Raw genomic sequence first — 6,398 nt, 5'->3', positions numbered from 1 at the left:
AGATCTCAACATACTGTCCTGTCAATCTTTTATCAGTTCCTTATATGTGGAACTAGCCTTAATAAGTGACTATCCTGAGAATAAGGGAAATTGTTTTGTTATTTATTTTTGTTTTTTATGGTCTTCTTTACATTATCATCTTCCATACTTTTATTTTAATTTATTTTTAATGTTTTAATGATTATACAGCTTAGAAATTATTGCTATACTAGTCACCTATCATTGGGAGTTTCTGTAGTTTAAATTCGCAGTCAATAACCTAATTAACCAAACTAACTGGGTTTCTCACAAAATATCATATAATTCTATATCATTTGAACCTAATGTGATATAGAACAGTTCAGGGGAAAGGAGAAGTTCAAGGTTTCGGGCTTTAGAATTCTAGAACTAAACCTATAGTTGGCTGGACTTTCTACTCAGATCTGGGTTTTGAGAAAAGGTGAACTACAAGTGAGGATTCCTAGTCGAAAATATGCAATAGTGTTTTACAATTTTACATGTTTCTGGATGTAAGGATGGAGTAGATGCTTGAGGAAAAAGATAGTTGGTGAGAAAGAAAGAAGGAAAAGAGTGAAGATCTGGACTCACATTGGGGTGTTGCTCCATGATTGAACCTCACACTTGTGAGAAGGAAAGATAATAGAGAAAGAGAATATATGGTTACCTGGAACTCATTGGAGGGCCCAGCATGTGACTTTGTATTATAGAAAGCAGAACTCAAATGACAAATGGCTCTTCTACCAAAGAAAAAAGAACTTCTAACATTAAACAAGACTACATTATTATCATTATATTAAATACCCTAAGGGGGCCTGACTGTTCATAAATGACCTAAAAATGGCTTATGACCAAAATGCCTCTCCACTTATAATCGAATTACAAGTTAGTCACTATTTCATGCCCATATAACTCATGGACCTAGTAAACATAAATATAAAATAGCCTCTGCTATGTGCAGGAGTGCGTGATCTAATGATTAAGCAAAATAGTACAAAATAATAGAAAAACAACATGAATTCAAGTACTCTCTCAAACAGTAAAGCCAGGACCACTAACTCTCAGGTCTATTAATTAGCTAATACTTGATTGCCTCAACCAAATTACTTGATCCTTGACTCTCTTGGTCCACAGGTTCCTAAAAAATCAACTTAGTGACTGCATCATGCATGCTTGCTATCCTGGATTATCTAATGTTCAAGATCTTCCTAATGTTCTCTTCCTTATGACATATGATAATAAATTCCTCAACATATCCTTTTGAAGCTCCAAGTTCTTCTCTAGTGGCTGCCTATACACCTTTCACTGTGTTATTTCTTCTTGTTGAAATCAATGTCCTTTGACAGACACTGTAACTAAGGATCTTAAAAGATAATATTCTTCAATATTGAAGAGAATATGCATCAGAAAGTAAGCACTTCTCTTGTGTAAGCATTGTTTACCTCTAAATTTGTAGCTTCTTTATCCTCAAGTGCACTTCATAAGCAACTTGTTCTTCAATCCTGGGGCTATCATATGCAGCTACCTCAGTTTGTGGTGGATACTGTGGCATGTCATCCTTGACTATCTAAACACAAAGGATGATGATAGGATCATAAATAGCTTTTTCGATATTCTATCTTCAATATTTTTGAGAGAATTCTGATCTTCAATATCATTCTGGATATCTTGTTTGTTGGCAAAACTTTGGGGAGCTTTTTTCAGCTCCTCTTTCAATTCTTATGCTACAATGCACTCTTTGCTAGACTCGTAGTTTTGCATTATGAGAATCCATTGGAAGTTGTAGATGATGCCATCTTCTTTAGCATGCTACTTTCACATGTTTGACTAGGCTCTTAGGTAGTAGGTGCTTCAATGCTTTAGATATAATGTGCATCTGAGAGTCTTTGGCTTGAAGAGGTTGTGACCTATTGCACTTTGACCTTGATCTATATTGATTGGTGTCTTGCATAGTGTCAAATAATACATCAAGCTGATTGCTATCATTGTCCACAATTAATTACATTTTCTTGGTGTCGAAGACTGTCCCTTTGATACCATGACTATCCTTCATGAGTGCATAGAGTGTTAACATAACTCTGATGCCAAAAAATGATCTTGTTTCTGTGAGACACGGGGCTGAAGTCGGCAGCCCTCGCCGACTTCAGCCTCGATTCATTTGGGGAAGGAGCCGGAACAGAGGATCGCGTGGGCGATCCTCTCCGGCTCCTCCGGAGGGGCAAACAAGGCAAGGGCGCCGCGAGATTCCCGTGGCGCCCCTCCTAGTCCATCCACGGCCGATTCACGGCCGTGAATCGGCCGTGGATCTCGCTTGACCGCCGCGATCTTCGCGGCAGAGAACCGTTACGATGGGGCTATAAAGCCCCATCTACTCCTTCCCCTAGGGCATCCTGAGCTCCTCCTCCTCCTCCTCTTCTTCCTTCCCTCCTCCTCTTCTCCGACCGGTGTACCCTCCCGACCAAGGTTCGCGGTACCGATGGTACCGACGTACCGGTCGGCTCCGGTATCGGTACGGTACCGTTGCCGAACCGAGCCGAACCGAGGCCGTACCGATAGGGTACATTTAGCGACCCATCGTCTTTTTTTTTTTTTTTGGAGTTTTTTTGGATGTTTTTACTTCCAAATGATTCAAATAATGAGATGAAGAACATAAAAAATTTTCAAATTAAGATGCAATCAATTACATACGTTTAAATCACTCTCGAATATCTAAAATCGGGTCGAATGGCGATGCTTCTCGTCAATATCTGGATCATCAGCATAATATGGAGGCAGATCAACCCATCCCTCTAACCAAGCAGCATTGTAGTCTTGTATGCTCAATCCTCGAGGAATGCGCGTTGGATCATAAGAACTCTCGGATCTCTCGCTGAAGCTCTGGCTCTGAGAGGTGTCTTGATAAGGGGCCCATCCGAATATGCCGGCACTAAAATCCGATCCGTAAGATCCTCCGGGCTGCGCAGGATAGTAGCTACCGGAAGATGACTCTGATGCACCATATCCATAGGCTGGCTGAGGCCGCGGATAATAGGAAGACTCGGAACTTGATACATCAATGGATTCGACTCCATATGGAAGGTCATCTGCAGCGGCATCCTGGCCTCTTGAACGACCTCGAGGAGCTCTTCTTCAATATGCAATGGTATCTGACCGGCCTATATCAGACGGCCTACCGTGGTCCGTATCTTGTGTAGCATGTGTAAACTGAGACTCACCGGTGTATCGAAAACCTCCCTCCGGCTGTGTCTCATAACTAGTACCATACTGTCCTCCACTTCCTCCATGGCTAGTAGATCCATCACCACCAGAATCTTCATCGCTGCTGGTCCAAGTCTCCTCCTCGACACTCTCCATTGGGGCCCTTTCCTTTCCTTTTCTTGTTTGTTGGGATTGACGCCCTCCTGATCGAGTCGACTGGGTAGTAGAGCGTCCTCGTCCTCGTCCTCGCATGAGAGGATCATCTCTCTGAACCGGAGCATCGGACCAGTCATGCGGTGACTGGCTCCCCTCTAGCCACGTCATATCAGCTGTAGGAGTGCGTGGAATGTTGCGCTCAGCCCATTGCTGTGGATCGACCATAGCCTCGGTGGCTATGATACTGGCTGGTCGTGGAGGTGATCCCGGCTCATCAAGCTCGGGCTCCTGCTGCTGGGCCGCAAGCCAGTCGAGCATAGGATTATCATCATCATCTGTAAAAGTTCTATAGATGGGATCTGCATACTTGAGCTCCACTTCCTCTTGAATGCATTTTAGCCTCAACCGTAGATTGTAGTGCACATAAACTAAGTCGTTGAGGCGCTTTTGTGTCAAACGGTTCCTCTGTTTGCTGTGGATGAGGCCGAAGGTGGACCAGTTGCGCTCACAGCCAGTCGAGGAGACCGTTTGGGAGAGAATCCGGATAGCTATCCGCTTAAGATTTTTTGCGGATCCGCCAAAATGAATCCACCATTCAGCTGCAAAAATATTGAAGATAATTACATTTTATATATATGATGGCCTCATAGTTGAAGATAATTCAGATGCAAAAATGTCTTGCAGATTTGTATTGTACCTGGATTCATAGTTGTCTTGCTCACGACAGCTGGTCGTTGTCCAAAGCTGTGGCACTATCATAGTGCCACAGCGCTGGCACCTCATTGCCAGCACCGAACCGGTGCGAACCGGCTCGGTTCGCATCGGTTCGATCACGTACCGGTGCGAACCGAGCGGTTCGCACCGGTATGGGCATGTACCGGTGCGAACCGCCTCGGTTCGCACCGGTACGTGATCGAAACCATCGGTTCCGACCCATATTGGGTCGGAACCGATTTCCACACTGGAACCGGACCGGTTCCAGTAGGTACCGGTCCGGTTCGGGCTGAACCGACCGGTTCAGGTCGGTTCAGCAGACCCTGCTCCCGACCGAGCGCCGCCCGGATCCCCCTCGCGGCCACCCCCTGTTCTGATACCCATCTCCTTGGGTTCAAGCGTCGCCGCCGCCGCCTGACACCGGACCGAGCCTCCCCCGGCGAGATCCGCCACTCCCGTCGACTGCCGGTAAGCCCTCTTCCCTTAGTGCTCTCCGATCGTAGCCGATGCATGCCTTCCTCCCTTGGTTTTGGCCCCATGAACCGAGACCATTCTCGGTTGCTTCTTCACGCCGGGAGCCGCAGCGGCCGCCGGCCGCCACCGTGATCGGCTGGCCGTCGATCGGGCGACGGCCCCCAGCCACCTAGGCCGGCCCTTTCCCCTCTCCCCTCTTCCTTCTCTTGCTATCCAACTCCCCTGTCCATGGGGAGTTTGGGGAAGATGAAGGCCCATCGTGGGCCGAACTGGGCCAACTTGGGCGTGGTTCACTAGGGGCCCAACTTGGGCCCAGTTCAATAGTGTTGGGCCCAGATGGGCCATAATCTTTTGTGGGCCCAATTTGGGCCCAGTTCAGCCTAGTTTGGGCCCTATTTGGGTCGTACCCTTTTATGGGCCCAATCCAAATCCGAAACCCAGTCCAAACCCGAAACCCGTTTCGAACCCGAACCTGAACCCGAAACCCAATAGTATTATTTTTGATTTCTTTTGCTTAGCTCTGAAATTAACAAAGAAATTAATTAAATGTTAACAGGTGAACCTGATCCGCCTACCTGAAGTAGGAATTAAGCGAGAAGATGTAAGTAACTTAATGCTTCAAAGTGCATTTTTCTAAATTATTCGGTAAAATAATTATTGCTGGATTAAATTTTGAAATATGTTTTGTATTTAGTAAAATGGGTCTGGCATGTTAAGTTTTATTTGAAAATCATATTATATGCTCTGAAATCCGTGAAATATGACTATATAGTTTATGAAATCTATTTTTATATATATGTATTCTCAACATGGCTATGATCTGTTCTGTTCTGGCCCCGCCAATGGGGATTATACGTTGGACCTGTCGACTTGTAATCTGTGAGGAACCGATTTCGACACCGCACCACCGGTGATTAGAATAGTGGTTTCTGGACACCGTTTCCACCGGTGACTAACAATAGTGGTTTCTGGCACTCTGTGCAACCCATGCCACTGGGTTACGTGGCCGTAGCCTATCATGTTGAGATTATGATATCAGAGTTTTATAAAGACAAAAATGATATTATTTGTGATTTGTTTCAAACATTATCCTGTATTTTGATCTGATATGCTCTGACCCCACTCTGGGGTATTTTGTTGCTTACTGGGCTAGTGTAGCTCATTATTCTATTTTCTCCATTTTTCAGATCCAGAGGCTTGATTGCACGGGATTGGGGAGTGCGTTAGAGTTTCCGATGATTCTTCAGTTATTGGCATTTTAGTTAGTTTAGTTTGGACATTTGAATTATGTTGGCATATGTTATTTTGGAATTTTGTAAGACCGCTTTTGAACAATTTAAATAATTATGTTATCTTTGAAAGGCTGTATCTGCTTTGATATGATCAGCTGCCTTGCGCGCCCGTGCGGCCCGCCGTGCGGGCGTGCGGCGTCTGCCGCGCCTCGGGCTCGGGGCGTGACAGTTTCGCCTAGGAGAAAGGGGTAATTTGAGGTTTTGGCTTCAGGATGCCAGGACTGAAATTATAGTTGACTGTAGTTTCTAATTTAATATGCATTTTCAATAAAGGTTAGCTACGAGTGGCGTCTCTTCAGGGGAAAAATGCAAGGGATATTGGGGTTTTACCAATGATTTGAGGATCTGAGGTTATTTAAAAAAAAAGAAAAAGTGCACCAAAATTATAAATGAGATTAAATGGGAGAGGGAGAAAGGTATAAGGCCTGGCCTCACTCTGTTGGTCTTCACCTAGAGCTGGGAACGCTACCAGTGCATGATACACTAGTGCTGTTTGGGATAAATAACTATAGTCCTATTCAATTTCTTGTTCTGCAATTAATTTTACATAGTGAACTCAGAATTTAT

This window comes from Phoenix dactylifera, unplaced genomic scaffold, assembly GCF_009389715.1.
Source record: "Phoenix dactylifera cultivar Barhee BC4 unplaced genomic scaffold, palm_55x_up_171113_PBpolish2nd_filt_p 000864F, whole genome shotgun sequence".
In the NCBI taxonomy this organism is placed as follows: Eukaryota; Viridiplantae; Streptophyta; class Magnoliopsida; order Arecales; family Arecaceae; genus Phoenix; species Phoenix dactylifera.
This window is presented reverse-complemented; position numbering follows the sequence as displayed.